Raw genomic sequence first — 10,345 nt, 5'->3', positions numbered from 1 at the left:
GAATATGTTCAATATTATCATTTAAAATTTTTATTTTTAACATAATATCCATATAAAATAAATGTGAAAGAATATCATTGTTAGACTGATCTATGCTATTAAATTTTTCTGTAATTTTTTGCCTATCCAATTCAATTGTTTTAGCTAGTTTTCTCATAGTTTCGTTGAAATTATTATTTATCAGTATATTGTTATTAAAAGCTTCTATCATGTTGTGGTTATTCTCATCTATTGTACTTATATGATTTTCTATTTCGGATCTGTCCTCATCATCCATGGTACCAGCTATCCATTTGAGACCTGAACCTACGATGTTGAGTAGACCTCTTTTATTTTTGTTTATCTGGAGGGTATGTAGTCTAGTCCTAGCTTTCTTTATTTCTGATAAGAGAAGTTCCTTATTATCTATTATTTTAAGTTGTTCTACGTTTTCTTGGAGGTTTTCTATTGTCTTTTCGATTTCAGTAAGATCTATAATATGTAGTATAGTTGTATAGTCCGCAATTAGTTGTACATCAGTTAATTTTATTTCGACATATCCATTATGGTTTTCGTTGATGGGTTGGATTATTAATGTTGACATTACTAGTGGTATTATCATCAGGATTAATATACCTGTTGATGTCCATTGCCCCTGAAAATTTATTTTTTCTTTTAATGTTGCTTGGGTATATGTTTTCTAGTTTTAATTTTTTGTAACGAGGCTCATATTTATGCCTAAGTGCTTTGTAATTTTTTACATAACCTTCGTGATTATTTTGTACGAATTCCTTCCTATTTTCATTTCTTTTTTCTATAATTTTGTTTTTTGCTTCTAATATTCTGTTTTTAATTAGAGTTTTTTCTATCTTTCCCTCTACTTTGTCTAAGGGTGTTGTTTTTATTGTGGAATGAATGGATTTATTGTACCACTCGATACACTTGTATACCCTTTCTTGTGTTGACCATTGAGAATTTTGTGTTTCAAGTGTTCTAAATTTTTCGGATAATGTGCTGTGCAACCTTTCTACGTCTGCATTCCCGGTATGGTTGTTTGGTTTCGTAAAATGTACTTCAATATCTTCTGACTTTAGGAAATCTTTGACATTTATTGAGTTGAACTCGTTATCAGTAATTATTTTTTTTGGTTTACTTCTCATTGAAAAGTACATTCTAATTTTTTCTATAATTGTGTTACTATTTCTGTCTTCTAAATGTATGGCTGTTGCATGTTTCGAAAACTTATCAATGAATGTGATAAAGCTATGTTTCTTTATAGTGTAAACATCCATATGTAAAATTTCATTTACATCAAATGGTGTTTCTGTGATACTAAATTTTGCTTTAATAGGGTTCCTACTGTATTTTGATCTGTTGCAAATATCACAATTATTTATATATTTTTGCACGAAAACTTTGAGGTTTTTGTAGTAAAGTTTTGTTTTGATACCTTCATAATTTTCTGTTATTCCATTAATATGATATTTAGCAATTTGTTTAAATAATTCATCTTCACTGCAAACTTCTTTCGCGTTAAAGCTACATTTATAAAATTTTATTTCAGTGTTAAATAACTCTACTAACTTGGATTGAACCTGCTTGTATAAATTATCGGGAAGTTCGGTATATATTCCTACCCTTTTCGACTTTATATGTTGTCTAAACAAATCGGCCATATAATTAGTCTCAATATCATTTGAATTTATATATATTTTGATTTTACCGTTTGCTACTTTCGTGTCTTGCGTTTTATTATTTGTAATTATAATTTGAGTTGCAAATCTGTTAACTACTGTATTGAGTGGTGTAAAATTTTGATAGGTGGTGTTATCTTCTTCAACGTTTTCGGTATTTAATATGTTGCCTGATTGACTATTTATTCGGCTCATAAAATCGGCTACTTTATTTTCCTTACCCTTTATGTAGTTAATATGTATGTTATATTCGCCAAGTTTCAAGAGCCACCTTTGGAGTCTTGGGTTAATATCTTTTCCTTTCGTCTTTGTGTGCAACCAAACAAGTGGTTGATGGTCTGTTAAGAGTTCAAATGGTTTGCCATATACAGTGTTCCAATAAAGTCTTCGTACAGCACCTAATAAAAAGAATATTGATAAAAATCGGTAACATATTTAACATTTTTTTTTAATTTTTTAGTGCGTATTTATTTATGATATATTTCATTTTATATTAAACGAAAAATAAATATAATTTATTACAAAACATCAAAACTATACATAAGAATTTAAAAAATTTCACTATTTAAACTCCAATAAAGTCTTCGTACATTTCGCTTTTGTTGGCAACTTCTTTTTCTAAATAATAATAGGCAACCTTCCTTATAACGGTACTTTGTTAAAGTGAAATAAGTAAGCTAGCGGAATATTTCAGTGACTCATTTGAATCGTAAAGGTTGTGAATTTTAACAAAAAACTTTCGTGGTTATAAAAAAATGCCTGGTAAATATTTATCCATTAACGAACGTGAGCTTATCATAAATTTGCATGTAAAGCAAAATAAATCATACGCAGAAATAGCCAAAATAGTGTCCCGTAGCCGTTCGACTGTACAATCCGTTATTGGCCGCTTTAAATATGAAGGCCGAGTAGAAAACAAAAACAAATCTGGTCGGCCTTCAATTCTCGCGGATGGAGATCGCCTAAAAATTAAACGAATGGTTACTGCAGATCCATTCATTAGTGCTCAAAAAATCGCTACAGAGCTTCACCAATTCAGCCAAAAAAAAGTTAATCCCGAAACTGTACGCAAAGCTATAATTAAGGCTGGGTTTAAGTCACGCACGCCTCGCCGAAAGCCACTCGTAAACGTGATAAACCGTAGGAAGCGCATTGCCTTCGCTCAGAAGTACCAAAATGCATCTCCTGTGTTTTGGCGGAATGTTGTATTCTCTGATGAATCGAAATACATTTTTGGATCTGACGGCAGGATTAAAGTATGGAGGAAACCGGGAGAAGCATACAACCCCAAAAATACAATTAAAACAGTAAATATGGTCGGAAATAGTTGACTGACCAGACGATAGCAAGCAATTCTTTTTCGATTGCAGCATAATGTTTTTCGTGGTCGTTTAAGGTTCTACTAGCGTAAGCGATGGGGTGATTTTCTTGAGAAAGGACTGCTCCTATTGCATTATCACTAGCATCTGTTGTTAGTTTAAAATTTTTAGACCAGTCTGGGTATTTCAAAATCGGAGGGTTAATGAGCATTTTTTCAATTTTTCGAATGCATCTATATATTGAGTATCTTTTATATTAATTGTGGTATTTTTCTTTAGGTACTTTGTAAGTCCGTGGGCTACTTTAGCATAATCCTTTATGAATTTTCTATAGTAGCCTGTTATACCTAAGAATGATTTTATTTGTTTTTGAGTGTGGGGAAGCTTTAGCTTTTGAATGGCTTCAACTTTTGTTGAATTAGGTTTAATTCCTTCTGTGGTCAAAGTATGACCAAGATATTCAGTTTCTTTGCAAAAAAATTGCATTTGTCTATTTGGATTTTAAGATTGAACTCCCTTAGTTTTGCAAAAATTTGTTTTATGCTGTTCATATGCTCTTCTATGGAAGTGCTTAAAATGAGTATATCATCGAGATATACAACGCATATTTTGTTAATATATTCCCTAAGTACCGAGTTAATCAAACGTTGGAAGGTGGAAGGGGAATTCTTCAATCCAAATGGCATACGGATGAATTCGTAATGCCCGAAGGGGGTAGAAAAGGCAGTTTTCTTTTGATCGTTTTCATCCATTAATACTTGGTGAAATCCCTTCGCCAAGTCAATTGTTGAAAAGTAATTTGCTTTTCCTAATTTGTCTAATATATTCTCTATATTAGGAATAGGAAATTTATCATCGACTGTGATTTCGTTGAGTTTTCTATAATCTACAACAATACGCCATTTTTGTTTCCCTGAATTATCCGATTTTTTGGGAACTATCCAAATTGGGGAATTGTAAGGGGAAAAGCTTTCTTTAATAGTGTTTTGGTCCAACATTTCATTCACCTGCTTTTAATTTCTTCTTCGTGTATCTTTGGGCACCTGTATATTTTAGAATATACAGGTTTATTCATATTTGTTATTATCTGGTGTTTTATATTATGTGTGTGGGTTAACTTTTCTCCTTCTCTATAAAACATATTAGAATATTTTCGCTAAATCAAATCTACATATGTTTTTTCCTCCTCATTCATATCATCTCTATAGAATTTTGATACGTTTTCCAAATTTAAGGTTGAAGGTTCCAGTGTAGGGATTTTCGTATTTATGAATTTTATTTTATTGTTATTAATTTCAAGAAAATCTTCTTCAAGATTAATTTTTGCATTTAATGCTTTAAGTATATTTTGACCAATTAGTCCGTTGAAGTTTTTATTTCTGAATGACGTTACCTTCCAAGCCATTTTATTCGGGTCATTGAATTCTTGAGGTACTTCTGTTATAATTTCAAAGTCTACTTTTGTCTGTCCTGATAGTGTACTATATATGTTAGGTTTTACTAATTTAGTCCTTTTATATTCTTTTAACGAATGTTCGTCGATCAGGTTTGTCGTAGAACCGGTATCGATTAAACATTTAATTATATTTTTACCTATTGTTAAATTTACTATCGGTAACTGTTGTTCTCGCTGGTTAATTGAAAATTTACTTCACCAGTTTCTTCTGTATCGGTATTATTTTCTTGAAGATGAGCGACATTATTTTGGTTTCTACTTGTGTATATTGGATTTCTATATGCTCCTAAATTTCTTGAAAATTGTTGTTGTGTTTGGGGATTATCTTGCCTCGAATTATTGTTTTGGTTTTGAAACCGGTTAATTGTTTGCCTGCCTTGATAATTATTTTGATCTACTGGGTTGCGATTTGGCCTAAAATTATTGCTATTATTTGATTGTGTGTTGTTGCTATTTGTACTAATTTTATTCTGTACCAGACCACATTCCTCCAGACAATAATATGCTTCTCTAAGATTCCCTATGCTTCTACTATGTATTATGCTGGCTAGATGCACTGGCATGCTGCTCAAAAATGTTTTTAATATCATTGCCTCGTTTATTGCCGGAGAAAACTCTTTTGGTTTTCCCGGGTCTTGATAATATTTATTGTTTAATTTATCTAATATATTTTTAAGATAATAAAAAGATTGACTTACATTATAATTTCTTACGTTCAGCGCCTTGTGGTACAGTTGATGATACGATTCGCGAACTCCAAAATTCCTCAGGAGTTCTTGTTTTGTTTCTGTCCAGCTTGGATTGTCGAGGGCTCTAATTGCGTTAGCTGCTTCTCCTTGAATTTTTTTTTGGACGTGCCGCTTATAAAAATACTCCTCCACGTTGGTACCGGCAAACAAGTCGATGAAAAGTTCGACTTCATTAATAAATGATGTGACGTCGTATGTATTATCTCCTCGGAACTCCTGGATTCTCGCTGCTTCTTTTAGTGCTTCCGATAGTAGTAATTGAAAAGTTGGATTGTTATGTGGCAAGTGACGTGTTGCAGCAGATGGAGTTTGATTTGCTGCAGCTTCTATTGACACTGCCGATGTGGTTGCTTGTTCTGTTTTATGTGTTTCCATTTTTTTTTTTTTTTTTTTTTTGACTGCGTTCGACTGCCAGTTATATTTTAACTTTTAATTTAATTTAATTTTATTTTATTGGCGTTCGACTGCCAGTTATATTTTAACTTTTAATTTAATTTTATTTTATTTTATTTAAATTTCACTTGAACAGTTTAGCTTTTGTTCGTTTTTGTTACTTTTCTTGAGAGAAGTAACCCCGTGACTGCGCCAGTTAAGTGTGTAGAGCCAAGATTAAATAAAAACATAAAGTTGTTATAATTAACTGCACTCTACTTTATTGGTTCTTCTGAACTAAACTTGAAATGTCAATGTCACTGCTATTTATAATAATCAAATTGTTCAGCTGCTAAGCTGTTATACGATAACTTATTGTTTATTTGTTTGTGTACAAATTCTGCATATGCAGAATTTACTGGTCAATGCTCGAAAAGTAATATAAACAATAATAAAGTGAACGACCCTTATGCAAACATATTGCTTAAGTGTCGTTCTGTACGTAAATAGTGTAAGTCGCTACAAAGTAATAAGCGACAATAATTAAAACTGCTGTTTATGCTTAATCGGCATATTTCGTTTTTGATTGTTTATATGTATTTTCGTGCATTGGCTTTTTAATTGTGGAGGCTAAGCCTTAGCTGTGGTTTTGGAGTTGGAGCTGCCGTCGTTGTTACTGACGTAACTCGCGTGTGTGTGCAGGACGCAGGAGCATCAATAGTGGATAGTGAACAGTGTAATAAAAAAAACCTAAAGAATTGTAAATATCTTGAAAATCTTGGAATTTGTATTGTAAAAATGAAGTTTCGCCCGCAAAGGGAAATACATACCTATATACAAATTGTTACATTTTTTTCCCACTAAAATTCGGAAATCTTTTATTTCACTTAATACACAAAGGGATATCTAACTAAAGGCAAAGTACATAAGTAGTTAGTTTCTATGTAGATACCCCGCAAACTACATAGAAACTAACTACAACAGACAATAGTGTTTTTGCGAATTGACTGGAAACGTTCTTGAAGCAACTATTTTGACAAGAAAGTTTAAAGGAGAAATTGTTTTGTTACCACGTATTCCGATGATGCCATCCCATTCTCCCATACCATTTAAAAGACTACAGTTTCCCATTCGTTTAGCTTTCGCGATGACTATAAATAAATCTCAAGGCCAAACAATGTCTATTTGCGGATTAGACTTGGAAAATCCATGTTTCTCTCATGGGCAATTATACGCGGCGTAAAAATAAAATCATAAAATTGATGAACATAGGACCGATTGACCAAAAATATTGTTCATGGATTGGCGCTTCATTGAACATTAACTGTGAATTTATTACGATTAAGGACATTTAGAGTATATATATCAAATAAAAATATTCAAAGTATTTATTAAATATGTTATAAAAATGTTATGTTAATTTGTGTTAAATTTTGTCTTTCAAATCCTTCTTAAATCACTCAGCCACAGCAACGCGTGGCCGGGTCTGCTAGTACATATATAAAAATGAAACCCGTTTTCCGTTGTCACGGCATCACGCGCGAATGGCTGGACCGATTTCACTAATTCTTTTTTTTTGTTGTATTTGTTATTATTAGGAGAAGGTTCTTATGTAAAAAAATACGAAAGTTGCCGGAAAACGCCTAAAAACAGTCCTTTTCTTTTTCCCCATACAAACGTTTTATTTTGTATATACTATATAGTACATAAGTAAGTAAAAATTAATGTTTGTTTGTTAGTAACGCTAAGGCTCGAGAACGGCGAAACCAATCTTCATGAAATTTTCAGAAGTTGTTCGCTGTGTATCTGGAAAGGTTCAGAAATAAAAAAAAAAACTTTTCATAAGAAAAAGTCGAAAGATTGGAAATTTCCAAAAAATTACTTTTTTCATAAAATTCTTTTTTCTTTTGTTTTTCAATATTTTGATTTGTAAATTATTTGAATCGTTCAATTTCGGTCGCTTGCTCTTTTATTCCGGCTATTTAAAAAAAAAATTTTGAAAATTATTCAGTGAAAACTTTATGTGTGTTTCAAACGAAGTGATCAATTACAGATTGAAACAAAGCCACGAAGAGGTCCCGCTAATATAGGTCGGTGTTCTTTTTGCCATCAACGCCAAGGCACATGAACGAGTACTCCCAGGATGCGATGACAAATGTGTGGAATTGTGGATCCGGGGTCAATCAGTAAGCGATCGTCACGTTGTCACAGCACGTCTTTTCAAACAACAGTTATGATGCTCTTCTTTGGATGGTGGATAGTGGTTCCACCAGATCAAATTGATGAAATCATTTCTGCGGAAATTCCTGATGCAGAGAAAGATCCAGTATTAAACGAAGTGATGAAAACCAATATGGTTCATGGACCTTGCGGACACCACAATCCCACTTCGGTTTGTATGTCTAACAATAAATGCACGAAACACTATCCACTTTCTTTTCTTTCGGAATCGCAAACTGGGAATGATGGATATCCACTCTATCGTCGTAGCTCATCAGGCGACCATACAACTTAGAGTAGTGAATATCGAAGTTGACAACATATGGATCGTACTATATTCGCCACTGTTGTCTAATTCACATTCAAATCTCATGTCAATGTTTGATATTGTAGTTTGGTAAAATCGATCAAATATGTTTGCAAGTAAGTCACCAAAGGATGCAACATGGCGGTTATTGGTCTTGAACGATACGGTCGAACTGCAATAAAGCGCTTTGTAGGATATTTACTTTTGCAATTCATGAACGTTTTTCGACTGTTGTGCGTCTCGCACTGAATTTGGAGAATGGCCGAAGAGTGTACTTCAACCTAGAAAATATAGTGCAGCCAGTGGAAACACCGCCAGCAACAAAATTACGCAGAAAGGAAGGCCAGCCAGTAGATTGACATCCAGGTGTGTTCTCAAATAATGCATTTCGATGAATTTACACGATCCACCGGAAAAACGACCTTCGGTTCCTATTGGATAATGAACGCATTTCAACTTCATTTGAGTCATTGCGTACTGTAAATGGTACGGTGTGTACAATTTTTTTAGAAGCAAGCCAGCAAAATATGTACGAAAATATGCAAATGAAGTTCGCACACTTTTCGGGAAGATCATTTTGACATATCAACCTTCAAATCCGCTTCAATTATGGTATACGAACAAAAATTACATTGTCGAAAACATTTTACATCGTATTCGCTAAGAATTGGAAATGTGTCAATTCTGGTTGATACTTCCGGTGGTTTAATATCAATTGCATCTGCCGTTTATCAATTCATGAAAGATGAACTCATAAAGAATATTCGGACATTGGCCAAATTATCGTAACTACGATTTCTTGAGTGCACTCACAATTTTAGCTGCCAAAAATACCGATGTTTTTGACTTAAACTGTAAGATTTAAAGTCAAATTCCGGGAGACTTGCGCTCATACAAATCGATCGAACGTCTTGACAATGAGACGAAGCCGCGAATTATCAAGTGGAATTTCTAAGTGCTTTGGAGAGGCTTGGTATTGCACCGCATTATTTGCGTCTCAAAATTGGATCTGTCGTTATTATGTTTCGCAATCTTCAAGCACCGAAACTGTGTAATGCAACCCGACTGATTGTTTTTATGTTATGTTAAAAGTATACATTTGGACGTAGCTATAACGTAGCTATCTTATTGAATGGGGCAGAATGCTTGACTCTACGAATTCCTCTGAGCTCCAACGATTTGCCATTTCAGTTCAAACCTTTTCAGTTTTCAAAGAGTTCTACAATTTTCCATATCAGTTTCAACGCATTCCGTTTCCAGTGAAAATTGGATTTGAAATGAGAATCAATAGGACACAAGGATAGTCGCTAGAAGTGTGTGGCATAAATTTGGAAATGCTATGTTTTTCACACGGCCGGATATACGTGGCGTCCTCACGAGTTGGAAAACCATCTTTTCTGTACATTTACGCACCGAAACAGAAACAAAAAAATTTTGATTATCAAGCTTCGTTACATTGATAAAATTTGGAAAAATCGAAAACAAATGATTTTCAACACAATATAAATTCAGCTTTCTTTTCATTTCAAAGCACATAATTTCAGGCAGGACAACGGCTGCCGGGTCAGCTAGTATATATTATAATTGTGAAAAAAGGTAGAGCCAAAAACTGAAAGTGTGCACTTGCTTTTGTTTGATTTTAAATTTTCTTATTTATCTTTTTCTTTTGTTTGCACCGCTTTCACTACTTCGTTACCTGTTTTGAGTGCGTAGGCGGTTTGCCTGAGAAAAGTTGAAATCCGTTTGATTGTCTGTCTATCTGTACGTCTATCTCGATAAAACACTCGCTGCTAATGATAGCGACGTTAGACACTCTTCAACCAACCCTGATTGCACTGTAAATAAGTTCAAGGCTGGTATCGCCGCTCTGCTATCTGAGTGAATGGTTACTTCTCTAAAGGAAGACGCACTCCGGAGCAGCTAATCTGCTGCTACCTTGATGGCTGCAACCTCAGCCTGGAAGACACTGCAATGATCAGGAAGTCTGAAACTGGAGTTGATAGAGAGCCCCCGACAGTAAACCCCTCCACCAACCTTCCCCCTAAGCTTTGACCCATCCGTAAAAAAGGTTACTGCCCCTCTCTTCCAACGGCTTCTTCCCACCCATAGCTCCCTCGTCGGTATATGGGCAGAGAAGGAGCCGCCAGAGTTCGTCTTGGCGACTCCATGGTCCAGATGATCCGGTATGCAGTCAAAGTGTGTACGCGTTACTTTAAGAACCCAGATTCTCTGATTCTAATAGCCACCTT

The 10,345-nt window shown here is 34.1% G+C and overlaps 1 long non-coding RNA gene across 1 annotated transcript; it reads right to left on the bottom strand.

Moving 5' to 3' along the window:
* Positions 1-542: 542 nt before the first annotated feature.
* On the bottom strand, positions 543-5,557 carry LOC126766270 (uncharacterized). The gene is made up of 2 exons (XR_007668800.1): positions 5,147-5,557; positions 543-634 (listed from the first exon to the last, which is right to left on the bottom strand). It is a non-coding gene; the product is annotated as an uncharacterized LOC126766270 (long non-coding RNA).
* Between the last annotated feature and the right edge of the window lie 4,788 nt (positions 5,558-10,345).

The sequence above is a fragment of the Bactrocera neohumeralis genome, unplaced genomic scaffold (genome assembly GCF_024586455.1).
Source record: "Bactrocera neohumeralis isolate Rockhampton unplaced genomic scaffold, APGP_CSIRO_Bneo_wtdbg2-racon-allhic-juicebox.fasta_v2 cluster11, whole genome shotgun sequence".
NCBI lineage: Eukaryota > Metazoa > Arthropoda > Insecta > Diptera > Tephritidae > Bactrocera > Bactrocera neohumeralis.
This window is presented reverse-complemented; position numbering and strand designations above follow the sequence as displayed.